The following is a 27,248-nucleotide window of genomic DNA, read 5'->3' as shown; positions in this document are numbered from 1 at the left end:
CAATCGTAACCTATATGGGATGCTGGTGCCGCAGACAGAGGCTTAACCTACTATGCCACAGCACTGGCCCCTCCCTTTATTTATTTATTTATTTATTTATTTTTAAAACCCTAGCTCATATAGAATCTTCCAAGTGCGATGTGCCTCTTACCACCTCCAGACCAGGGTCCAGGCCCCACACCTCCAGGGGGAGTCACTCTCACAGTAGCTATGTCAGGGCAAAAACACATAGGCACCCGAGTTTCCATGTTACACATGAGCCGAGTGACATATTTTTTAGTGGTTGGAGGTTAATTAAAAGTAGTATATTTCAGTGCATACTTTCAGCGTGCATAAATAAAATCGCATTGGCATGAACACGCTTATTTGTTTATATATTTTATCTCGCTGTTTTTGTACCATGGGGAGCAGAGTTGAGTGACTGCAACAGAGATAGTACAGCTCACGAAGCATAAAGTATTTACCTTCTGGCCCTGAGAAAGTTTGCCAGACTTGGCCTATGTGAATGGTGTCCTGGAGTTGGACAGAGGTTGTACACTCCAGCAGCCCTGCCTGCAGCCTTCCCGGGAACTCTCGTAAGCCTTTATCCTATGGGGTGATAATTTGTCTTGCTCCCACACAGACCGTGTGCACCAAACCCTGGGACTGCTCGCCTTTGCATCCTTAGGATGTAGCCTGGGGTCTAGCAGAGAGAAGGATCTCTTGTGAAAGGCAGAGAGACAGCAAGATCTACCGCCCACCAGTTTACTCCCCCAAAGCCTACAACAGCCAGGACTGGGCCAGGCCACAGCCAGGAGACCCTAACTCTGTGGGGGTCTCCCATGTGGCGGGCAGTAAGTACTTGAGTCATGACCTGCTGCCTCCCAGGGAGCACATTAGCAGGAAGCTGGATTCAAAGTGGAGAAGCCGGGACTTTGGACACTCTGATAGTGGGGTGCAGGCACCCCGAGTGGCAGCTTCATTGCTGTACCAGAAGTCTGCTCCCCCCATAAGTATCAGTGGCACTGCATTGAATTAATTATCTCCCGGCCACCAGAGATGAACTAAGAAAACACTGTAAATAGTTCAGGATTAAGATAACTGAGAAGTAAAAATGATGGTGGGGGCTGGCACTGTGGCATAGTGGGTTAAAGCCCTGGCCTGCTGTGCTGGCATCCCATATGGGCACCGGTTCAAATTCTGGCTGCTCCACTTCTGATCCAGCTGCCTGTTAATGCACTTGGGAAAACAGCTGAATATGGCCCAAGTCCTTGGGCCCCTGAACCCACATGCAAGACCCAGAGGAAGCTTCTGGCTCCTGGCTTCAGATTGGCTCAGCCCTGGCTGTGGTGGCTACTTGAGAAGTGAACCAGCAGATGGGTGACCTCTCTCTGTCTCTACCTCTCACTCTTTTTTTTTTTTTTATTCATTCACTTAACAAACATTTATTGAGCACTAACTATGAGCCAGGCACTCTTCAGGGTGTTGAGAATATAACAGTAAATAAAACAGACAAGATCCCATGCCCTGATGGGACCACATTCCAGAGGGGGAGACAGACAATAAACAAAATAAATAAGTAAGCCTATTACTGTTAGGTGGTGCTAAGTGGTATAACAGGAAGGTGTCGATGTTGTGGCATAATGGGTAAAGCCACCACCTGCAGTTCCTTCATCCACTGTAAGAGCCAGTTCGAATCCCCGCCACGCCAACCCAGCTCCCTGATAAAGCACCTGGGAAGGCAGAGGAGGGCGGCCCAAGTCATTGGGCCCCTGCACCCATGTGGGAGACACAGATGGGGCTCCTGGCTCCTGGCTTCAGCCTGGCCCAGCCCTTGCCATTATGGCCATTTGGGGAGTGAACCAGTGGATGGAAGCTATCTCTCTCTCTCCCTCTGGCCCCCTCCCCCCATAAATCTGCCTTTCAAATTAGTAGAATAAATCTTAAAAAAAAAAAAAAAGAGGGCCAGCACTGTGATTCACTAGGTTAATCCTCCGCCTGTGGCGCCAGCATCCCATATGGGCAACGGGTTCTAGTCCTGGTTGCTCCTCTCCCAGTCCAGCTCTCTGCTGTAGCCCGGGAGGGCAGTAGAGGATGGCCCAAGTGCTTGGGCCCCTGCACCCGCATGGGAGACTGGGCGGAAGCACCTGGCTCCTGGCTTCAGATTGGCATAGCTCCGGCCATGGCGGCCATTTGTGGGGTGAACCAACAGAAGCAAGACCTTTCTCTCTGTCTCTCTCTCTCACTGTCTAACTCTATCTGTCAAATAAATAAATAAATAAAAAGAAGAAAGAGGAGGAGGAGCAAGGGACTTAGGGATGAGGTGAGAGCTATGATTTTAGAAGAGGCCACGGGGAGACCCTGAGAAGATGAACAGACCTCAAGGGAGTGAGGAAGCCACTCCTGCAAGCGTCTGGAGGGCAGAGCATTCTAGGCAAGGCTCAGAGACCAGAGTGGTCCCAGTGTGCTTAGGGAGGCCCAGGGTGGCCAGACCGAGGGAGTGAGGGGCAGAAAGGAAAAGGCTGAGAGGTGAAGGCTTGCAGAAGTTGTTGGGCAGAAAAGTGGTGTTATCAGGTGGGCATTAGGTGCAGCGGTTAAGACCCTACTTGGGGAGGGGAGACCCCAAAAGGAGTTCCAGGCTCCTGGCTTCCAGTCCTGGTGGTTGCAACCATTTGGGGAGTGAACCAGTAGATGGAAGATTCTCTCTCTGTTTTAGGCAGAATGAGAGAGGGAGAGAGGGAGAGAGAGAAAGTGTCTACCTCTCTTTGTAACTCCGTCTTTCAAATAAATAAATCTTAAAAAAAAATGGTGGTAGCGCTGCCAGCCAACTTCTAGAGCTGTAGTTTCTGACTTTATTAAAAGCTTCCCCTTCCAACATCATTCACATGAGTTGAGCGTCTCTTCTCCCAAAGCAGTGCTGGTTGGCACCTTCCACTGAGTCAGACGAAGCTCTCGGCAGTTGGTGTAGAACCCTGGAGATGTCGGAGCACCCCTCGGGTGACAACCCCGGCAGTGCAGAGCTGGAGTGGAGAGCCAAGGCTCTGGAACCTGGTTTCAGCTAGGACAGGCTGGCGTCGTGAGCTTCACCTGGCCTCGCCACTGAGTTCTCGGTGAGGACGAAGCCTGGGCTCACTTAGAAGAAAGCCGGTAGTGAAGAACTCTGAGGCTGTTACAGTCTAGAAATACTGCTGGGATGCCAGCAACCGGCACCAGCCAATACTGGGCTCTTGCTCTGCGCTGGGTGCCATGAAGACAGGACATCTGGCTTCTCTCACCCCATTTAGTCCCTGACAAAGCTTGCTTCATGTAGGAACACAGGCCCAGAGAGGTGACGTCACTTGTCCTCACCTGCCCTGGTGGGACCTGTTCTCAAGTCTGGGCCCCCCAAACCCCCACCTGGACCTCTCCAACTCACCGAGGGCTGGGCGTTTGGCTGAGCGGTTAAGATGCTGCCTGGGACGCGCCCATCCTATATAGGAATGCCTGGACTGGAGCCTGGGCTTCCTGCTAATGTACACCCGGGGAGCTTCAGTGATTGGTGATGTGTTGAGGCTGGGGCTCTGCTGTACACCAGCAAGGGAGACCTGGATGGAGTTCCGGGTTCCTGGCCTTGGCCTGGCCCAGCCCTGGCACACAGACAGAAAGACAGGGAGCTCCCCTGTGTGCCAGGCACCGTTCCAAGCAGCTTCACCTGTGTGGTCTCCAGCAGGAACAGCGATCAGTCCCAGTTTGTTGATGAGGAAGCTGAACACAGAGAGGTTGAGTAATCTGCCTGAGGTCCCACAGCCAGTACGTGGCAGAGTTAGAATTTGAAGCCCAGGGCCGGCGCCGTGGCTCACTAGGCTAATCCTCCGCCTTGCGGCACCGGCACACCGGGTTCTAGTCCCGGTCGGGGCACCGGATTCTGTCCCGGTTGCTCCTCTTCCAGGCCAGCTCTCTGCTGTGGCCCGGGAAGGCAGTGGAGGATGGCCCAAGTGCTTGGGCCCTGCACCCCATGGGAGACGAGGAGAAGCACCTGGCTCCTGGCTTCGGATCAGCGCGGTGCGCTGGCCGCAGCGCGCCGGCCGCGGCGGCCATTGGAGGGTGAACCAACGGCAAAGGAAGACCTTTCTCTCTGTCTCTCTCTCTCACTGTCCACTCTGCCTGTCAAAATAAATAAATTAAAAAAAAAAAAGAATCTGAAGCCCAGCATCTGAGTTGAGAAAGTGTAGAGTTTGTCCAATCTGTTCTTCACCTCTGCTGAACACCTCTCGTTTTTTCATCTCTGCACTTGTTCCCGCTTCCTAAAATGCTCTCCACTTTGCCTGAGTAACTCTACTCTTTCTTCAGCTCTCAGTGAAAAATCACCTCCTCTGGGAAACCTTCCGGGATTTCCTGCTCAGCTATCTGTCAGTCCACTGTGCCCTGTTCTTCCCCTCCACGTCACTCACCACCCTGGATGGGAGCCGTCTGCTGGCCTGCCTCCCTCCCTGGACGAGGCTTTGTGGGGCCAGGGAATGAGCTTGTCAGCTCGTGTGAACGGTGTCCTCACTCTCACACTCCACCCAAACCAGGTGCCTCATGCAAATGTATGGAATGAGCAGGTTCGGTAATGAACTTCTCTGCCAAACCTCTCCTATGGATCAGCCCGTAGAACAAAACACAAATCAGGCTTTCATGCGACTCGTGAGATCTGTGTGCACGAGGGAGGGGGACGAAGAGAGAGCTGCAGGGGGAGCAGGAGTCCCCGCACTGTCGGTGGCGCTCATGCACCTGCTCTCTCCTCCACTCCCACCCATCGCCACCGAACACTACAGCCCTGGCCTGCGTCACTGTCCCCCAAGCTGGCACCCACTGCACCCGGGCGTGCTTAGTCAACGGTGCTTTGCTGAGAGCCAGGAAGCAGCGCAGGCGCTTGCCCCTCGGTGTTAGGACCACTGTGCAGTGACCGGCTGTGGCAGGACAGCCTGGCCGAAACAGAACAGAATGGGTGCGGTGGCTGTCAATAGCTTGTGCTTCTAGAAGGAACCAGGACGTCTGGGAGCCGGGGGTGTCCCTGGCAGGCTGAAGGACTGGGTGGGAGGAAGAATCCCTTGCAGATTTCGAATACATTGGGATTTTGTTTATCTATTTTGCTATAGGCAAGTAGTATCTATTGAAACATAATTGAAATGTTAGTTTCTTCTTTTTTTTTTTTTTAAGTGAAAGTAAGTCATCAGATAGTTGCAGACTTCCTCATTGGCTTGGGGCTTCCTGGCTGATGGCCCGGGGCACAGTTCAGCGAGTCTGCAAATTGGACAGAGCAGGCTGTCAGCCCTGTGCCTCCTGACACTGCAGATTCTACCGCCTTTGGGATTTCAGGCCATCTCAACTTTCCCCCAGTGACTCACGGAAGCGAGTCTCCTGGGGCAACCCGCAGGCATTACTAGGGCACAAAGCCCTGCCTTCAAGCCCCAGGCCTGGCTGATTGTGCCACCTAGGATGATGCAGCAAGCACCTGGGTGGGGACATGGCATGGGGGGAGGGGCGGGGGAGCCTCTCATTCTCTTTCTTTCTTTCTTTCTTTCTTTTTTTTTTTTTAAAGATTTTATTGGCCGGCTAATCCTCCACCTGCAACACCAGCACCCCAGGTTCTAGTCCCGGTCGGGGCACCGGATTCTCTCCCGGTTGCTCCTCTTCCAGTCCAGCTCTCTGCTGTGGCCCGGGAAGGCAGTGGAGGATGGTCCAAGTGTTGGGTCCTGCACCCGCATGGGAGACCAGGAGGAAGCACCTGGCTCCTGGCTTCAGATCAGCGCAGCGCCTACCGTAGCAGCCATTGGGGGGGGGGGGGGGGTGAACCAACGGAAGGAAGACCTTTAAAAAAAAAAAAAGAAAGATTTTATTTATTTATTTGAGAGTTAGAGTTACAGACAGAGACAGGGAGAGACAGAGAAAAAGGTCTTCTATCCGCTGGTTCACTCCCCAAATGCCTGTAACAGCCAGAGCTGAGCTGATCTGAAGCCAGGAGCCAGGAGCTTCTTCCGGGTCTCCCACATGGGTGCAGGGGCCCAAGGACTTGGGCCATCTTCTACTGCTTTCCCAGGCCACAGCAGAGAGCTGGATCAGAAGAGGAGCAGCCAGAACTAGAACCTGCACCCATATGGGATGCTGGTGCTGTAGGTGGAGAATTAGTCAACTATGCCACAGTGTCGGCCCCCTCACTTTCTGTTTTCAGGGGGAGATTGACAATTTTATATGTTTTGAATTTTTTCTTAAGATTTGTTTATTTAAGCAGTAGAGTGACACAGAGAATGGAGAGACAGAGAGAAAGAGAGATCTTCCAACTACTGGTTTATTCCCCAAATAGCCATAACAGCCAGTGCTGGGCCAGGTCAAAGCCAGGAAACTTCAACTCCATCCTGGTCTCCCACGTGGGTGGCAGGGACCCAAGCACTTGGGCCTACCTTCTGCTGCCTTCCAGGTGCACTAGCAGGGAGCTGGATTGGGAACAGAGCAGCTGGGATTCGAACTCACAATCAAATACTGGATGCTGGTGTCGCAGGTGGCAGCTTGACCCCCTGAGCCACAACGCTGGCCCCACGGTTTGAGTTTTCATACTTTGCGTTTGCAAAGAGAACCATGTGGAGGTATAAAGAGCGTCTGAAAAGCTCCCCGGCATAGCAAGCCTGCGAGGGCCCATTCGGTGTCCTGCGGAAGAGGTTGTACCGCGTGAGAGAGGGAGGCGGCAGTGCACCTGGGGGGCTCCTGGGATTCAGGGGCGCAGCCCATCACAAGCCAGTGCTGTGCACGCGAGGGGTCCCCTGCGAGCTTGTGGCTGGAGATGCGGTTGACGTCTGGCCTGCGTGGGCGCTTCTGTTTCTGAGCGGTTCTGAGGCTTGACCCTAGCAGTATTGTGTCCTATAAACACCCCAAACTTCAATTTGGATTTTTCCTCACTCCGTTCTGAGCACACACCTCTCCTCCCTCTATCTGCCTGGTTTTGTTGTTGTTGCTTTGTTTTGTTTTGTTTTTCCCTTCTGTCTTGGTTCTGGGTGCGAGACAAAGCGGCTTACAGGTAACAGCATTGCGCTGCTCGGTGCTGGAGACTGGGAGTCCCAGCTCCCTCCCTGCACCCTCCTACATCCGAAACAGGACAGGAGTGAACAGTTTCACAAGTGCTCCAGTTCCATCCATGAGGGTTGCAGGCTCAGGACCTAATCACCGCACCAAAGCCCCACCCCCTAATCGGATCATACTGGGGATCCAAGACGCAAATGTAGGGGAGAGGACACGGGCACCAAGTTCATGGTTCAGTTTCAATAAATAAAAGGCATCCACCAGGTGCTCGAGTAAGACACACAGTGTTTGGTTCTCCCTTTGCTCTCACCTCCCATGTCCAATCCTTAGAGAGCCCCATAGACTTCATCTCCAGAGTGCATCTTTTTTTTTTTTTTTAAAGATTTATTTAAGTGAAAGGCAAAGTTACAGAGAGACAGAGGCAGAGAGAGAGACAGGTCTTCCATCCGCTGGTTCACTCTTCAAATGGCTGCAAGCTGTGCCGATCTGAAGCCAGGAACCAGGAGCTTCTTCTAGGTCTCCCACATGGGTGCAGGGGCCCAAGGACTTGGAACATCTTCTGCTGCTTTCCCAGGCCATAGCACAGAGCTGGATTGGAAGTGGAGCATCCAGGACTTGAACCGGAACCCGTATGAGATGCCGGTACTGCAGGCTGCAGCTTTACCCGTTATGCCACAGTGCCAGCTCCCAGAATATATATTCTATTTGCCCTCTTCTTTCCTTTTTTTTTTTTTTAAGATTTATTTATTTATTTGAAAGAGTTAAAGAGAGAGGGAGAAAGAGAGAGATCTTTCATCCACTGGTTCACTCCCCCAAGTGGCCACACCAATCAGTGCTGGAACAAGCTGAAGCCAGTGAGACAGGTGCTTCATCCAGGTCTCCCACTTGGGTAGCAGGGGCCCAAGCACTTGGGCCATCCTCCTCCACCTTCCCAGGCACATAAGCAGGGCGCTGGATCAGAAGTGGAGCAGCCAGGAATCGAACCACTGTCCATACGGGATGCTGGCACTGCAGGCAGTGACTTAACGCACTATGCCACAGGGCCGGCCCTGGGGTTTTCAATTCTCACACCCAAATACACATATCTTTTCATTCTATTTCCCCAGAAACTCTCTGAAGTGCCCTCGTATTTCCTGAGCTACCTACGCCTTCAGGTCAAGGGCCCTGCTGACTGCCATGGCAGGGAAACCAGTAATGCTAGTTAACTCTCAGAGCACCGCATCCCCCAGACTAACCTCTCCGACTAGAGAAGTGGTTAGCCCTACACATAGTTTCGAGCTGTTTATTCCCTAGTCCAACGCTTGCACAAGCCGTTGTCAACAAGGCCATGGGTTGCTCCATTCTAACCAGCCCATGTTGGAAGACTGATACACAAGTTCCATGATGAGAGGCTGTTTGAGTGCCCTGTGTCGGGGTGGGGAATTTTATGAGCTGGGCCCATTGGCTTTGGTGGCATAGCCTCATTTTTCCTTTCTTCTTCTTTTTGGTGGGAATTGTGGCAGAGGCAAGGATTGTGCAATTGTGTCCTCGCCCTGACCACCTCAAGGTATTTCCATCCGCGGAGGCGGTCATGTGTGTAGACCCACACATGTAATTAGCATTTAGGCGGTGCGGAGAGATGTCAGGAAATTCTTGTGTGAGTGCCAAGGAAGGGGCGGGGCCGGAGACTGGAGACTCCCGGGGCCTTCTCAGTGAGCTCCGGGGTTAGAGGACCCACCTCCTGGATGTCCTCTGAGAGTCCCCAGGGAAAACACCTCGGCGGTGACCACTGAGGGCGTGGAGAACAGGCGTGTTGAGTGAGACGCTCTCGCCTCGCCTCTTTGCAGCCTCTCTCTGAGTCTTGCGCAAGCGCACGCACATGACCCTTGGCCTACTTCTGATTTGTTGTTGCACGTTAGGTAATGAGTGTGTGGAGCAGCCTGGTTGACTCAGAGTGGCTGAGCAGCCCTCTCTTTACAGTAAGTGCAGATCTGGGGATCGGCGTCCCCTTCGGGAAACAGGGTGTGTGTGAGGTCAACTTAGAACGTTCCAGGGGATCTCAAAAGTTTTATCACACAGGTCTGCCTATGGTTTTAATTAGAAGAGAAATAGAAAGAAAGCCCAGGGAGCGGGAGGGAGTTCTTGTTTTTCCCCTTCTAGGATTGTGTCCCAATCTTAAAGACCTGGAAAAAATGCCCGTTTTCTGAGTTTGCTCAGAACTCCGGGTGTGTGGAGGGGTTCCTGCCCCCAACACGGGAAAGCTCTCGGGCTCTGGAATTGTAAGATTCCCTGAATCCCGGGGCAGTGTCAGTCAGGCGGGTGCACTAGACAAGAATGCACTCACGGGAAGGGTCCGCAGCTGTCGCTTGGCGGAGTCGCAGGGAGGCGGCGGCCACCTCGGTCGCTCCGTCCTCTATAGGCCTGTGTGTCTTCCAGGTACCACTCCACCACGAGGGCAGGGGGGAGAAACCTAATGAGACGGGGTCTTGCCGCAGTCCCCCTGGCTCCCCTCTGCCCTCTGCCCCTGCCTCCTCCAGAGCTGCCTGTCCCTTCCTTGTGACATTCAGCCCGGCAAGGTGCTTAGTCAGCACCTTGACCTCACACACCCACAGACCCATGTGGGTAGGCAGCAAAGTCCTTGTGCCTCAAGTACTCAGCCCCCAACCTCACTCCAACTCACACGACCAGAGGGAGCTCACCTCTCCCCAGGCATGAACCTGTTACCCAGCACCCATTCCTCTGTGCCCTGCTGAGATGCAGGACCCACCCCCAGGGACTGCTCTCCGCCCCCCACCTCCTGTGTCAAGGTTAAGCAGCTCCATCCCCGCCACCCCCAGCTATGCTCCCCCCTCTAGGGCCACGTACTTTACCTTCCCTTCAGCTCGGATGACCCATGCTCCAGTCACCTCCCTAATGAGACAGGTGGGTGGGGCAAATGCCATTCCATGTTTCTGTTCTCCACCGAACTCAGTACAGGTAGGAAATCAATACATATTTTTGATGCATGAATTAATTTTTAAAGGATTTCGCTACTCTTTTTCCTAATGATTGATTCCTTCCATCCCAAAATAAAGAAACTGATTTATAAAACACGGAGGAGGAGAAAGAACTCATAGCTGAAATTTTTCTCAGGCTTTGAAATGTTCTTTTTTGACACTGGAACATATTTTTGCCATTATAGGGAATTATATTTTATTTTTGGTACTCAAGAACTTTTTTTAAAGATTTACTTGAAAGGCAGAGAGAAAGGAAGACACATGGAGAGAGAAAGAGTTTTTTCATCTACTGGTTCATTTTCCCAAGTGGCCCCAAAGGCCAGAACTGGGCCAGGCTGAAGCCAGGAGCCTGGAACTCCATCTGACTGTGCCAGGTGGGTGGTAGGGGCCACCTTGGGCCATCTTCTGATGATTTCCCAGGCACATTAGCAGGGAGCTGGATCTGAAGCAGAGCAGCAGGGATTTGAATTGGCATTCTGATATGGGACGCTGATGTCACAAGTGGAGGCTTAGCCCCCTATGCCACAATGCCAGCCCTAAAGAATCCTTTTATTAGAAAGTCATGGCTGGTGCCGTGGCTCAACAGGTTAATCTTCCGCCTAGCGGCGCCAGCACACCAGGTTCTAGTCCCGGTTGGGGTGCCGGATTCTGTCCCGGTTGCCCCTCTTCCAGCCCAGCCCTCTGCTGTGGCCCGGGAGTGCAGTGGAGGATGGCCCAAGTCCTTGGGCCTTGCACTCCATGGGAGACCAGGAGAAGCACCTGGCTCCTGCCTTCGGATCAGTGCGGTGTGCCAGCTGCAGCACACCGGCTGCGGCGGCCATTGGAGGGTGAACCAACGGCAAAGGAAGACCTTTCTCTCTGTCTCTCTCTCTCTCACTGTCCACTCTGCCTGTCAAAAAAGAAAAAAGAAAGTCATGCAGCTAATTTTTTTAAATATTAATATGCAAGTATGGGGTGGGAGAGCAGAAACCCCTCTCGGGCCAGGTTGGTCTGTAAGGATTATGGAAGGGAAGCCCCCAGGTGCCACCCAGCCCTGCAGAGTGTGGTCCTCCAGTAGGCCAACGCAGATGCACCAAAAAAGATAGTGCAAAGGCCTTGAGAAACTGCACCCATCTTCTGTTTTTAGGTAGAAGATGCAAAATTGGCCACATCTTTGTACTGAAAGCTTATAAACATTGCAACGCTAATGAGGCTCTCTTTCGTGCCATTATATGGTGTTGTGACAGCTTCTCAATAAACTCCTTGGTAATTCTATGCCCCAGAAATAGCATAGACTTCAAGGTCGCTGTACCTGCTGTCACCAGATGCTGGGTGCATGAGTGAAGTGGAGCTGCCTCACCTGCAGTAACCTTGGTGGCTGTTATCAAGGACTCGGGAAGGTTTGGGATTTTACCTTCCTTGCAAGCAAGTTAGTTATTCTACCAGTGTCGCAGATGCTGGCAGAAGACATGGGATCCCTGGGTCAGAGGGCAAGGACTGTATTATTTCCAGCGATAGCAGTAGCAGAGTATCGGCGTTTTCTTGTGTTGGCTCCTCAGCTGAAGAGGACCAGAGGGCAGATGCACTCACGGTGGCTTACATCGCAGTAGAGGAGCTCTGGGCCCCGGGACCCAAATCTTTTATAGTGGACAGTGAGCTTGCCTTTGCTTTTCTGAGCAGCAAGACTGCCTTGGAAAGATGTAAGCAAATCTGCTCTCTGCTCTGGAGGGAGGCACTCTCTGTCTTCAAAAGCTGTTCCCTGGGGCAGGCATTCAGAACAGTGGTTTAAAAAGCTACTCGGGATGCCTGCTTCCCATATCAGAGTGCCTGGGTTGAGTCCTGTTTCTTCTGATTCAAACTTCCTGTTAATGTACACCTTGGTGGGGACAGGGCGAGGAGAAGGTGATGACCCAAGTCCTTGGGACCCTGCCACCCATGTGAGAGACCCAGATTGAGTTTCTGGCTCCTGGTTTTGGCCTGGGCCAGCCCTGGCTGTTGTGGGCATTTGGGAAATGAACCAAGAGATGGAAGATATCTCTGTCTGCCTCTCTCTCTCTGCAACTGCCTTTCAAGCAAATATATATACATAATAAATGTATTTATTTATTTTTAAGATTTATTTGAAAGGCAGAGTTACAGAGAGGCAGAGAGAGAGAGAGAGAGAGAGAGGTCTTCCATCAGCTGGTTCACTCCCCAGAAGGCGGCAATGGCCAGAACTGGGCTGATCCGAAGCCGGGAGCCAGGAGCTTCTTCCTGGTCTCCCACACAGGTGCAGGGGCCCAAGGACTTGGGCCATCCTCCACTGCTTTCCCAGGCCTCAGCAGAGAGCTGGATCAGGAATGGAGCAGTTGGGACTTGAACCGGCACCCATATGGGATACTGGCACTGCAGGTGGTAGCTTTACCCACTACACCACAGCGCAGGCCCCGATATATGTATATCACGGCCCAGACACTTGGGCCATCCTCTGTTGCTTTCCCAGGCAGATTAGCAGGGAGCTGGGTCAGAAGTGGAGCAGCTGGGTCTTAAACTGGAGCCCATATGGGATGCTGGCATTGCAGGCCTCAGCATTACTTGCTACACCACAGTACCAGCCCCATGTAATTATTTTTAAAAAATACATTTATTTTGGTGCAAAAATATTTCAAAATCCATGCATGTGAGGAGTCTTCAAAAAGTTCATGGAAAATGCACACTATGCAAAGAGGTATGCATGGATTTCATTTTTTTGCATCAAAATGAACAAATCTTTTAATTCCATTTTTCTATAGACTTTCTACAGTACCCTCATACATATGTGAAAGCATCACATAGCACCCCATAAATGTGTATAGTTTTTATGTGTCAGTTAAAAATACAAATTAAATGTTTTAAGAAGTCTGAAACAAAGGCAGTTAGTGCCTCTGTTCTATTTAGGAGACCTGTAGAGATCTGTCTCCCAAAACAAGCTTCTAGTTTAAAGAAAAAGACCTATATTTGAATGGCCAAGTGACAGAGAGAGGAGAGAGAGAGGAAGGGAGGGAGAGAGAGATCTTCCATCCACTGGTTTGCTCCCCAAGTGCCCACGACAGCCGGGGGAGCTCCATCCAGGCCTCCCACGTAGGTGGCAGGAGCTCAACTTCTTGTACCATCATCCACCGCTTCCCAGGTGCATAGCAGAGAGCCTGGTTGGAAGCACAGTAGCCAGGACTCCAACCTGCACTCTGACAATGGGATCCAAGTGTTCCAAGTGGCGGCTCAACCCACTGTGTCCCAAGGCACGCCCTTCCAGGATTCTGCTTCTGCTGACGCCTTGGGGCTCATCAGTGAGAACTGGGGTCACGAAATGGCAGCGAATTCAAATGAATCAAGTACTTACTGTGAGCTTCCTGGTTGAGAAAGGCAGGGTAGTCAGAGCATACATCAGTGAGCAAACCAAAACTAAAAGTGCTCCTGGAAGGGGTGACAGGTGGAGACCAGAGTCGCGCGGTCAGGTGAGCATCAGAGATGAGAGGGAGGCTAGGCCTGAGGCACGTGGGGCAGGAGTTTGGGTTTTGCTCTCGCGTGGTAAGACTCCATTGTCAAGGCTGAGAGGCAGGGGCCTGGTGACCTGGTAACAGCGGAGAGACAGCCGCTCTAATGTCCAAGACTTGGATCATCTGCGTAAGCAATGAGAACATTCAGCCCAAACCAGCTCAATGCTTACCTTGGGCGGAGACGGCCAGAAAACCAGCGTCTGTCCGGGAGCAGACGTCACACAACAGGCATGCAGAAAATGCCTATGACAGGGAACAAGCCGAACTGGCTTCAAATTCTCAGCCTCTGGGATGTGGGCGGCGCCACAGCTGATGCTGCCAGAGTTGTGGAGCATGCGCGGTTCCCAAGTGATGGTCCTTTGTTTGGCCAATGGGCAGCTGTTTCGTCTCATCAAAGGAACAGTCTGGACTCCTGCCCCCGCTACAGCTTCTGCAGAGTCGCTTTATCTCTCCAGGTGCCTATGGATGGTGGAAGCTTGTCATGAGGGCCACGGAGGGCAGAGGAAGAGCTTGGCTGGAAGGAAAAGTCCACCCATGTTTGCAGTGAAGACACAGGGTAGCCCCGGGAGCAGAGTTGCGGGAGAGCCAAGACTGGGCGACCAAACACAAAACAGACTGGGGTGGAGTTGGGGTTGGGGTGGGGCATGGCTTCCTCGGGCGTTTCTAGCAGGTGTGTCAGGGTCAGGCGCCTGTCACGGAAGGTAGTAAAGACATGAAAGGCCATAGGGAGGCAGATTGGTGGAAAGAAATGGACTTTGGACCCAGACAGACCTCAGCGGAAGGCACCTGGGCGCAGGGACCAGATTCCCTGAGCCTTATTACCTCGTGTGTGAAGTGGGAAAGGCGACAGACCTGGGTGCGTGAGGGGAGTTACACAAAGCAGCAGGTGCAGATGGGTGTTCAGTAAATACGAATAAGCTTCAACAGCTTTGATGTGTGGCTTTTTGATCAAGTTGCCTACACACACGTAGTCAGAGCTGGAGACGGGCTTCCGGCCAATGCCTTCACTTGCACAGTTGGGACACGCCAGCAAGAAGGCCCTTGGCTGGCTGGATGCTCTTGCCCAGCTCCCAGCCCCGCACTGCTTGGCCCTGTCGCCGTGGGGCCGCTGGGACCTAGCTCCCCTGAGCCGGAAGGGAGGCCACCCGAGATCCTCTCTAGGGAATGAGCGGGAGAAACCTAACCTGGCTGGGAGTTTGTCAGCTCCCCAGCAAGAACTGCATCAATTAGTTTAATGGACCCTTGTGTGCGGCCCCAGCCAGGGAGCAGAAGGGGACAGCATTTGTCTGCTTTCTCCTTTCACTACCTGGGTTTCTCAGGTGCACATCCTTGTATTGACTTTGGGGCCCTCAGTGTCAGGAAATCTACACCTGCCCATCCTCATTGCCATAACAACAAGGCCCCTGGAGGCTGCTGGGGATATTATGGCCTGCCTTGTTCCTTCATGCCCATGCGGCTCTTATTATCTTTGCAAGAAAAAAAAAAAAAGTTAACAAAGTTTTTAAAATTGCATGAAATGTTCTAAAGTTTCAGAACTACAGACTCGCTAATATAACGCCCACTGGACTTGGGCTTTGTACTTGAGCCTTGCACACTGCCATAGCCTTCAGATCTTGAAAAAGGATTTCTAGAACTCCAGCAGACCTGCCTGGACAGTGCCCTCCCCACAGTGCCAAGTGCCCAGGTTTAGTGACAAGGATTCTTCTGTATATGAATACAGCATTTCTTAAGCCCCAAATTTGGCATCTCACAGGGAATTTGTACATCCTGAATCTGAAGAGCATGCTTTTTCTTCCACCAAATTTTATTTTATTCACACAATTAATCATTGGAGAAGGAAACACTTGAACTGAGCAGGGAGTTCCAGTATATTTTTCTTGTGTTTACAAAATTATTGTTTTTTTTAAAAGATTTATTTATTTATTTAAAAGTCAGAGTTACAGAGAGAGAGGTCTTCCATCCACTGGTTCACTCCCCTGTTGATCACAACAGCCGGAGCCGTACTGATCTGAAGCCAGGAGCCAGGAGCTTCTTCTAGGTCTCCCACACAGGTGCAGGGGCCCAAGGACTTGGGCCATCTTCTACTGCTTTCCCAGGCCATAGCACAGAGCTGGATTGGAAATGGAGCAGCTGAGACTCGAACCAATGCCCATCTGTGATGCCGGCGCTGCAGACGGCAGCTTTACCTGCTATGCCACAGCGCCGGCCCCTAGAAAATTATTTTGGTAGGCATATTCTGCCAGCAAGTAAGGGGGGGGGGGCGCTCAGGAAGTTATCTACAAATTGGGGTCTTTCAGGGGTGGCATTTGGCCCAGCAGTTAAGATGCCACTTGGAACACCTGCATCTATATAAGAATGCCTGGGTTTGAGTCCCAGCTCCACTCCTGAATCCAGTTTCATGCTGATGCATACCGGGAAGTAGCAGGTGACAGCTCAAGTAGTTAGGTCCCTGCCACCTATGTGGGAGACTTGGATGGAGTTCCTGCCTCCTGGCTTCAGCCTGACCCAGCCTCAGCTGTTGTGCACATTTTGGAAATGAACCAACAGAGTAGAGTTCTCTCTCTCTCTTTTTCTCCATTTATCAAGTTAAAAAATTAAAAAAGAAATAAATGAAAAAAATTTAAATTAAGGGCTTCAAAACTTCTAGAATCTCTTAAAAGACATCCCTAAGACCAGACCATGGTTGTGAGTTTCTGCTCCTAATCTGTTTTCATCCTGTAACTTCCCTTCAAGGACTCTAGAAAATGTGCACTCGAAGTGACAAGACATGAACATGATTTCTCAGGGAGCTGCCCAGGACAAAATGAAGATAAAGAAACTTGTCTCTGAAGGTATATGGGAAGGGACCAGAAGGTTGCGGTCCCAAGGCTGACCTGATCACATAAATGACCCCCTAATGACGCTGCTTTGATCTCAGTCACATCACAAACACAGCAGACCCTTTGTCACTAAAGAAGTCCCACCCCTTCCACCTGTTCCACACCTCTCTCCCGTCCTTTCCCACCAAAACCTTTCTGTCACCTCCGTTGCTAAGAGGAAACCAAACATGCAGGCATCATAGTCTATGCCGTGTGGTCACGGAGACAGGACCTGTAGACACTGAGCAGAGATCAAAACTGAGGAGGTCCTGGCCAAATTGTAGCCCCTGTACCTGTGTGGAAAGCATAAGGGAGCAGGGCAGATCTCCTGGAAGGGTCTACCTTGGATTGGCCATTGAAGGAAACGAGGAGGCAAGAAGCTGGCCCTCCTCGCAGGGAAGGGAATAAGTGACAGAGGAAAGATAAGGGACAGAGTTAGGAGGACGTGGGTGCATCTAAGCTTCTTGGTTTGGGGTCTGCATTTGGGAGAGGGGCAGGTGCAGGGCCTCCCAGTGCACTCTCCCTATGCTAACAGTCTACGGTTAGGCTGCGATTCTACAATGGGGCAGGAAAAGATGTGTCAGGCCGTTGTTCTGGAAGTGTGCTACACCACTCTGCGCTCTGGTGGGACTGTCCAGTGGAACTGGGTCTTTGCATCTGCCCTTCCTTTTGCCTGGAGCTCATTTCCTCCATAGAACTTTCTGGAATGATAGAAATGTTCTATTAACCTGCACTGTTGAATACAGTAAACACTAGCGAAATGTGGGTATTGCACACTTGAAGGCTAGTGTGACAGAAGAATAAATGCTTTAATTGTATGTAAGTTTCATTAACTTAAATTTGAATAGTACATGCGACTAGCAGCCGCCATATGGAACAGCATGATGACAGCTCACGGCTTGCTCCTTTGCAGTGTCATGATCTCAGCTCTCACTCACCTTCTCAGAAAACCTGTTGCTTGGGATTCTACCTGTGGTGGGCAGAAGAATGGTCCCCCAGAGATGGCCAGGTCTTAATCCCTGGAGCCTCCACTGCAAAAGGGAGTTAAGGGTTGCAGATGGAATGAAGTAGCTGACCAGCTCCAACCCTCCCCTGGTGGTGAACCAAGGAGTGAGGAGCCCAGGGACCAAGGAGAGGTGCCCACCCGGAGGCCCTTCCAGACACTCAGTGACCCTGGAATCCTTGCTCAGCTGCCCTGGGAGCCCTCTGCAGGCTGTGTGTGCCACCCCCTCATCCTGTCCTCCAGAGGGTGGTCAGACAGTGGACACCCCTAGGGCCTGTGAGGAACCTGCCAAAGGGCCTCTCCTTAGGAGGGGCTGAGGCTAGAGCTGGGCCAGTGGGCTTCAGTGCCCCCACGGGCACCTGGGAGGCCCAGGTTGGAGGAGGGCCAAGGGCCAGACTGGCTCTCTCAGTGCTGCCATGTTCTGATGGGACACTCCGGCAAGATCGTGAACTTGAAATTCAGACTGGGTCTTCCAGGTCTGTATGAGAGTATTTTGGCGATGTAGAACAGCACATATTTCCTTCAGTAATCTATTGGCTTGATTTATGCTTTTTAAATATTTAGCCATGGGTCTGGGGCCGCATCTGTGGTCTGAGTCCAACACACCACGTTAGAGGCAGACCTCTGGCATACTCCCTAACTATGATCTCATCCCCACCCCACCCCCAGCCACTCTCCTTTATCACCTGGCTTCATTCTCTCCAGAACGCCTATTGTTGTCAGAATTATCCGAGTTATATGCTAACTGGTATCATCAGTGCCTTACCCTGTTCAAATGTGAACGCCAGAGAACAGGGCTCTCTTCCTGGATGCTGTCCTCCTGGTGTCTAAGCAAAGGAGTTGTTTGGTTGATGCTGGTTGGATAAGTGGATGGGCCAGTGCAAAGGAGTTCTGAGGTCTCTTTAGGCTTTACATTTCTAGCATATTCTAGGAAAGGGAAGCCCTGGTGAGTCCTGGCTGCTATTCCTATCACTGACTTTCTTAGTTATTATGTACAGTCACTTAACAACAGAGAAACATTCTGTGAGATGAGTTGCTAGGGGATCTTGTTGCGTGAGCATCACAGATCATAGCTACACCAACCACAATGGTGTCAGTTGGACACATAGACTCTTAGGGGAAACATCTTTTTTTTTTTTTTTTGGTCATCCATCATTGATGAAGATGTCATCATATGGTGCATGACTGTGTATCAAATTATCCCCAAACTTAGCTTATATCAAGTATTTATTATTATCTCACAGTTTCTGGGGGTTGGGAATTCGGAAATGGCTCTGCCGGGCAGTTCTTAGGCAGAGTCTCCTATAAGGTCATGGTCAGATTGTTGACCAAGGCTGTGGTCCTCTAGAGGCTTGACTAGGGCGGAGGTCCCCCTTCCAGGATGGGTCACTCAGGTGACCTTGTGCAGGCAGGCGGCCTCAGCACCTCACTGGCTGTTGGCAGCAGGTCGTAGTGGCTCCCATGCAGAAACTTGAGAAGACAAGAAAGCCGCTGAGTCCAAGCCACACTCAAGGGCCAGGGTATTAGACTGCACTCTTGGAAGGGAGGCATTTTCAGTACTCTGCGGCCATGTTTTCCACCTATGCCGCCATTGGATGCAAGTCAGCCTCGCCAAGGTGAATGAAGTACCCTCTCCTTTCCCTAGCAACCCTATTCTCCTGGGTCTCAGCATCTCCCACCACTCTTGCTCCACCTCGCCTCTCCTATCTTCTTGGCCATGGACACACACAGATCCCGGCATTACTGAAAGTTCCTGTCCCCTCCTCGTTGTCCATCTGGCTCTGGCACCTGGCTGCCCTCCAGTGTCCCTCTTTCCATCAGCTCTCTCCCTCTGGCTCCTTGCCAGGATCGTCTTCCTCCTTCCATTCTTTTTCTAAACACACTTCCTGCCCTTGCAAATCTCGCTGGTGCTTATGATTTCCACCATCCCTCCAGGCATACAATATCCAAGAGCACATGATGGCTTCAACTTCCGTTCCCAAATTGCACTTCTCCATCTGGATGCCCAGAGAGCCCTCAGCGGGCCACGTCTGGACCTCACCCTCTCCCCAGGCTGCTCACCAGTCCCTAATCACTCAGATCTAAGCCGCGAGCGCTCTGCGCCTTCCCTCTCCTTCAGCTCACACGCCCATGTTGCCAATGGCCCTTTGGACTTCACCTGCTCCTGGGCTTCACCTATCTGCACAGGAGGCTCCTGAGCCTTCTCTCTGCCCCCGGGGTGCCTAGTCCAGTCCTTTCGGTTCTGCATGCTCAGATTGGTATGCATACAGCAGGGCTCTGAGGGGATTACTGTCCCAGCTTCAGGACAGTCAATGGCTTCTCCATAGGATAGATTTAGCAGTGGGCTTTGGGACTCGGTGCCGAGCTCACAGTATGTGCGACTGTGGTGGTTTAATGTTCAGCCTGCAGTAGGCTTGCAGGACCCGAGAGGAGATCTGGAATGTGGTGCTTTCTCCTGCAGTGACCCTGGGCAGTATGGTCAGTCAAGTGTTGGGAGAGTGAAATGAGGTCATTGATGGATGTACCCTCATCCGCATGAAACATGAACCATGCTGTAGCTGCTATCATTATGACGCCATGTGAAGGTGTTGGCCAGAGCTCCTGCCACTAAGTCACTTGATAGATGAGCGCTTTCCTGAGACCTCACTCAGGTGTGCGCCTCTGGTGCGACTTGTATTGTAGCATTATTGTTCCATCTACTTTGAGGACATGGCAGGATTTCCAAGTGCACATATTAATGCATCTCCTCTACATCAGAGGTGGGCACACTTTTCCAGGAAAGGGCCAGGTGGGAAATGTTTCAGCTGAGGCACAGACTTCATGGTCTGCCATGCAACTATTTGGCTCTGCTGTTGTAGGACAAAAGCAGTGACGGCCAATATGCAAATGAGTGGGTGTGGCTGTGTCCCCATAAACCTTTACCCCTGGACACTAAAATTTGAAGCACTCATCATTTTCATGTGTTGTGAAATATGATTATTCTTCTTCCCAGCTTTTGAAAAGTAGAGAAACCGGTGGTAACTAGACTTGGCCCATAGGGGCATTTTACTGACCCCTGCTAAGGAGGAGCATTCTTTTGTATTTTTTTTTCTTTCCTTGCATTTTTAAAAAAATATTGATTTATTAATTTGATGGGCAGAGTGATAGAGAGAGGGAGAAAAAGAGAGAAAGAGAGAAAGACCTTCCAAAGAGAGAGACCTTCCAATTTCCACTCCCCAAGTGGCTTCAATGCCTGGAGCTGATCCAGGTAATGGCAAGAGTTCAGAATGTGGGCCGTCATCCTCTGGTTTCCCAGGCACATTAGCAGGAAGCTGGACTGGAAGTGGGGCATCCGGGACTTTACCCTGCACTCTGATATGGGATGCTGACCACCGCAGGCAGCAACTTAACCTGCTGTGCCACAATGCTGGCCCCACGAATGTTCTTTTGAATTAAACATAAAACAGTGAGGTGATTTAAGAACAATAGAAAATAGAGTACAGGGTCTTCTAACAGCGGTTACAGGAGAACCAAAGTTGGGGCCACCCAGCAGGAAATGTTTAGCGTCCTTAAAACTCCACAGGCCACTCCAGCCTGCCTGTGTCTCCTCGGGCCCAACCACAGGGAGATTCTGTTTCCCCAGACACAGGCCTGCAGGTGCCCTGTCTCTCAGTCTAGAATACTCATATCCCCTCCCCCAGTCTTGCTCATTAAAGGCACACTGTTAGGGACTGCATCAAATGCCAACTCTGTGAAGATACCCGTAAGCGGTGTCTTCCCTACCCGCTCCCTGTCCTGGTGCCTTGTTCTCTCAGTAATCACCAGCAGGTGCGCCACGACTCTGCTTGTATCATAGTTCTTCGGGTGCTTATCTTGCTGACAGCCAAGCTCCTTGGGGGTCTTATCTGACACAGGATCCCACACAGAGCACAGAGCCAGCACATGGAAAGCATTCCTTGAGTTTTGCTTCTGATAATAACTGACATGAGGGAGCGGGCAGAGCTCAGCGGCTGGTGGCAGTAGTGGTACTTGGAGGGCAGCTGTGAGGGGAGGGGCCCAGCCCGGGGACAGTGCGGTTTGGTTTTGCCAGGAACATGGCCCCACCGGTGTATCTCAGCTGTACCTGCGGCAGGAACAGGAACTGTGACTGGAGAGAAAAGTAGGGCTTCCCACGCCCAGGCCAGGCTGAGCACGGAGCACAGAGCACAGGGAGACGCAGCCGCTGGTTCTGGGCGGGCCCCAGGAGAGCGGGGTTCTGAGAAAGGCCTCCCGATACACATCATGCCCTAGTTCCACGCACTCAATCAGGCTCTGATGGAACTGGCAGTTGGCCTTGATCACGAGCCCCATCTCGCACGTTCGGCACAAACGAGCTTTGTCACTGCTCCGAGGGAGTCACTGCCCGTGTCCCTTCCAGGCTCCAAGCGGCTCCCGCTGCCCCATCTGAGCCTGACAAGGCGGCAACTTAAGCCGCCCCCGGCGGGGCGGCCGGGTTTCATTAGGTAAGGCGGACCGATGAGGCAACAGGGCCCAGGCAGCCCTGCCAAATTAAAGGATGTCACCACGAGATACTGTGAATATCAGCTTCCTTCTCTCTGCCAGTGGGGAGGATTAATTACGGGCTTGTGAAGTGCTTTGGAAAGTTAAGCTGTTAAGAATCATTGTTCTGTGTAATAGAGGAAAAAATAGAACTCTTGGCTCATTACAGCCGTCATGTCGGAAAACCCAGGGTATCTTTGAGAGCTACATTTTTGCGAAGCAAAAGAAAGCAAGCATACACACACACACACACACGCTGGGGAGTCGCCCAGGTTGGGCCGCGTTTCTGATAATGGCGAAATGGACCCAGAGAAGCTGCGTTTTGGTTTCTACCTGAGACAGTCCTCCCAGCCCAGGAGCAGCAGCTGCTGGCGCGTATGGGGACAGCTTCGGGGACATGCGAGTCCACCAGCGTTTGCTTTCTTTCTGTGAGCTCAGAGACGCAAAGCCTGGGGCGCTAGACATGCAGGAAACACAGCTTCCTGCCTCTACGGTGGCCACGGCAACGCTCTGCTTTGTGTCCGGAAGTCCTGTCACAGTTGAAAGCGTACCCTGCCCGGGGCACTCTCACTTCTCTTTCTCTCGTGGCTGGCTGAGCACACTCACTTTTCTTTTGCATCTGCCTGTGCTAGTTTCCTATGGCTGCCCCGTCGTGCCCCTAGGGACTCAACACAAATGTGCTGACAGTTCTGAAGGTCAGAAGTTTGTGGGTTAAGTCAAGGTGGCTGCGAGGCTGGCTTCTTCTGGATGCTCCAGGGCACCCGTTTCTTTCCTTCCAGCTTTCTGGGGGTCACCATGTTCCTTGGTGCATGGCCCCCACCTGGCTCTCTCTAACCACTGCTCTCCATCCCTCCTCCTCTGTCGGCCTCCCTCTTTCCCTGGTAATGACCTCCATGACGATACTGGGCCCACGAGGATAGTCCAGGATAGCCTCCCATCCTAAGATCATGAACTTGATTACATCTGCAAAGCCCCCCCCCCTTTATTTTGCTGTGTAAGGAAACAGATTCACAGGTTCTGGGATGAGGCTATGGAACTTGGTGGGAGGAGACATTATTGTATCAACTGTAGTCTCCAATTTGCAACTTACATCTGTGTTTTTCCTGTGTACTCAAGCTGAACCCTGCACTAAGTGTTTCTTTAAATATATTATTTCATTTAATCTGAATTCTAAAAAAAAGAGGAGTCTGTTATAGATGAGCAAACTGAGGCAAAAAGGTTACATTACTTGCCTGGGGTCATTAACTTAATATTCAAGCCTAGGCAACATGGCTTCAGAGCCTGTATTCTTTATTACTATTATTATTATTATTAAAGAGGAAGAGAGAAAGAGAGAGGCACAAGACCCCATCCACTGGTTTAACAGCTAGGGCTGGGCCAACCCAAAGCCAGGAACCAGAACTCAATGCAAGCCTCCGACGTGAGTGGCAGGAACCCAATCACTGGGCCATCATCGCTGCCTCCCAGGGTCTGCATAAGTAGAAGCTGGAGTCAGGAGCAGTAGCAGGCACTCTATGGAAATGGGACAGAGGTGTCTACCTACTAGGACAAATGCCTGTCCCCTGAGCCTGCATTCTTTCCTGGTTTTTGTTTGTTTGTTTGTTTTTGTTTTTGTTTTTGGCAGAGTGAGAGTGAGAGAGACAGAGACAGAGACAGAGACAGAGACAGAGAGAAAGGTCTTCCACCCGATGGTTCACTCCCCAATTGGCCGCAACAGCCAGAGCTTCACTGATCTGAAGCCAGGAGCCAGGAGCTTTTTCCCAGTCTCCCACACGGGCTCAGGGGCCCAAGCACTTGGGCTATCCTTCACTGCTTTCCCAGGCCACAGCAGAGAGCTGGATTGGAAGAGGGGCAGCCGGGACTAGAACCAGCGCCCATATGGGATGCTGGTGCCTCAAGCAGAGGATTAACCTATTGCACCACGGCGCTGCCCCCCCCCCCTTTTTTTCTTTTAAGATTTACTTATCCACGTGAGAGGCAGAAAGAGGGAGGGAGGGAGAGACAGAGAGGGAGATATTTCTCGGTACTGGGAGCTTCCACAGCCACATGTTTGTGACTAATCTAGACCCGGCAGAAGTCAGGAATCAAGAATTCCATCTGGCTCTCCACAGGAGTGCCAAGAACTCAAGCATTTAGGCCTCTGTCTGCTGCCTCTCAGGCACACCAGTGAGAAGCTGGATTAGAGGTGGAGACTTGAATCCGATACTGACTACTGACGGGCTGAGGTGTCCCCAGCACCAGCTTAACCTGCTGTGCCACATTCCTACCCCCAAGAGCCTGAAGTCTTAATCAAAGATCACAGACCTTATCCTCAAAGACTTCTTTTTGTCATTAATGTTTTTTTTTTTTTCCCCAGAATTTATTTATTCGAAAGGCAGAGCAACAGAGAGAGGGGGCAGGCGATACAGAGAGATCACCCTGATCACCAGCTGATTCACCCCGCCATGGCTGTAATAGCTGGGGCTGGGCCCTGCGGAAGCCAGGAGTGCAGAATTCCATCCAGGTCTCCCACATGCACGGGACTTGGGCCAACTTCTGCTGCTTTCCCACGTGCATTAGCAAGGAACTGGACCCAAAACAGAACAGCCGCTGCTCAAACCTGAGCACTCTGATATAGTATGCCAGCATTGCAAGCAGTAGCCTTAACCTGCTGTGCCACAAAGCCAGCCCCAGCCTGATTTTTAATTATTAAAGTAATACAATGTGGGGCCAGAGCTGTGGCACAGTAGGTTAATCCTCTGCCTGTGTCGGTGGCATCCCACATGGGCGCCGGTTCTAGTCCAGCTCTCTGCTATGGCCTGGGAGAGCAGTGGAAGATGGCCCGAGTGCTTGGGCCCCTGCACCCACGTGAGAGACCCGGAAGAAGCTCCTGGCTCCTGGCTTCAGACTGGCGCAGCTCCAGCTCTTGCGGCCATCTGGGGAGTGAACCAAAGTCTTTTCTCTCTGTCTCTCCCTTTCACTCTCTATAAATCTACCTCTAAAATAAAATAAAATAAAATAAATGTATGTGGTTAAAAATAATTCCCATGAAAATCAGTCTCCTTCTTCTCCACCCAATCTCTACCTAGATCTCCCTTCCTAGTACCATTTGCCAGAAATGATCCTTTTAACCCTTGCAGCTCCAATACTTGCAGAGATCACCACTGTGTCTTAAATTCTGCAACTTCATTTTTTTTTTACATAGAACATTGTAGGTAGCTGCCCAAATAATAGAAAATGCATTTTTATCCTTTTTTCTAAAAGTATTAAAATGACAACCCTGAATTTAAAAATTCTCAAAAAGGGCTTGAGGCTGGCGCCGCGGCTCACTAGGTTAATCCTCCACCTTGCAGCGCTGGCACACCGGGTTCTAGTCCCGGTCGGGACACCGGATTCTGTCCCGGTTGCCCCTCTTCCAGGCCAGCTCTCTGCTGTGGTCAGGGAGTGCAGTGGAGGATGGCCCAAGTGCTTGGGCCCTGCACCCCATGGGAGACCAGGATAAGCACCTGGCTCCTGCCATCAGATCAGCGCAGTACGCCGGCCGCAGTGCGCCAGCCGCGGCGGCCATTGGAGGGTGAACCAACGGCAAAAGGAAGTCCTTTCTCTCTATCTCTCTCTCTCACTGTCCACTCTGTCTGTCAAAAAAAAAAGGGGGGGGGCTTGAAGGTCCAAGAAATTCATGGATCAATGCATTTATCTAAAAGACACAGGCACTGGTGCAGGCACATGGTATAGTGGTTAAGATGCCATTTGGGGGGCTGGCCCTGTGGTGTAGTGGGTAAAGCTGCCACCTGCAGTGCCAACATCCCATTTGGGCACCAGTTCAAGTCCCAGCTGCTCCACTTCCAATCCAGCTCTCTGCTATGGTCTGGGAAAGCAGCAGAAGATGGCCCAAGTACTTGGGCCCCTGCACCTATGTGGGAGACCCGGAAGAAGCACCTGGCTTCTGGCTTTGGATTGGTGCAACTCCAGCCACTGTGGAGTGAACCAGTGGATGGAAGACCTCTCTCTCTCTCTCTTCCTCTCCCTCTCTCTCTCTCTGCCTCTGCCTCTCAGTAACTCTGCCTTTCAAATAAATAAATAAATCTTTAAAAAAAAAAAAAAGATGCTATTTGGGTATGTGCATCCCACTATTGGAGTGCCCAGTTTGAGTGCTGACCACATTTCTGATCCAGTTGCCTGCTAATGTGCACCCTGGGAGGCAGCCGAAGATGGCTCAAGTGCTCCGATCCCTGCTATCCCATTTGGGAGACCCACATGGAGTTCCACGCTCCTGGCTTCAGCCTGGCCGGCCTTGGCTATATTAGCATTTGAGGAGTGAGCCAGTGGATGGAAGATCTTTGTCTCTCTGCCTTCTATATTTCTCTCTGTGTCTCTTCTTTTAAAATAAAATGACAATAAGTAAATAAGATACAGGCATTGAGCAGAGAGCAAAGGCCTTGGGAGCCAGCAGGCTGTCACTTGGGAAGCACCTTTGGAAGAGGGACTTATCATTTCGGAGTCTCAGTTTCCTTATCTGTAAAACGGTGAGAGCAATGCCCACTTCAGTTTGTTAATTTTAGAACTAAGTCAGTCCCACATTTGAACGTATGTTGAGAGTTCAATACATGCCAATTCCTCTGGGATACTTTGGAAAGAGGGGCAGATATCTGTTAACAACCACTGAAAGCACGTGAAAGAGGAGCTGCAAATGGATTCCACAGTGAAATGTTTCACTTCACGGTCATTGGCTAACGTTTCTTCGTTTGCTCACCCAAAATGTTGAAGTCACTGCGCTAGACTTGGAAAGAAACACAGTGGCAAATGTTACCTGGCCCCTGCCTTAAGGGCTTAGTGTACTCCTTGGCATGTAACAAGAATTCAGTAACTATTTCTGTGTAAAAAGCTAAATTGTGACAACCATGAAGCAAAGATTTGGATGCATGGACGGGAGTCTGTGGGTACTGAGGAGGGGAAGGCACCAGGCGCCGCTGACTACATTCCAATTGAGTCAAGGCTGCCATTTGGAAAGTAATTGTCAGTATCACCCACCTCCACGGGCCCCCAGGGACATGAAAACCCAAATGGCTTTCTAACTTCTTGCAAATGCGGTGCTTAGCATGTAATTCTTGTCCTGGAGCAGCTCAGTGGCATTAAAAGAAAACCGCAGTTAGAAGCCAGTGAATTCCTGAGCATTTGGGCTTTTGGGAACTTTCTGCAGCTAGTTCCAGTTTGATTTCTGAAAATTCTCCACCAGGTTCAGGAAGTTCTGTTTTGGGTGCTGTTTAACACAATCGCCAGCCCCACCCCCCCCTGGTGACTGACTGGCAGCAGGTGTGTCTGATAAAGAAAATCACTTCTGCTCTACTTTAGGCACTTCTGATGCTAGAAACCTGCTGTTCTCTGTGAAACTGATAGGAATCTATGG

At 51.3% G+C, this 27,248-nt stretch overlaps 1 long non-coding RNA gene across 1 annotated transcript; it reads right to left on the bottom strand.

The window, feature by feature from the left end:
- Window positions 1–7,418: 7,418 nt before the first annotated feature.
- On the bottom strand, window positions 7,419–13,748 carry LOC133748853 (uncharacterized). Its single transcript, XR_009864507.1, has 3 exons — window positions 13,654–13,748; window positions 13,327–13,557; window positions 7,419–7,602 (listed from the first exon to the last, which is right to left on the bottom strand). It is a non-coding gene; the product is annotated as an uncharacterized LOC133748853 (long non-coding RNA).
- Window positions 13,749–27,248: the final 13,500 nt, after the last annotated feature.

This window comes from Lepus europaeus, chromosome 19, assembly GCF_033115175.1.
Source record: "Lepus europaeus isolate LE1 chromosome 19, mLepTim1.pri, whole genome shotgun sequence".
Taxonomy (NCBI): Eukaryota; Metazoa; Chordata; class Mammalia; order Lagomorpha; family Leporidae; genus Lepus; species Lepus europaeus.
Note: the sequence above shows the minus strand (reverse complement) of the source record. Positions and strands in the feature narration are given on the sequence as shown.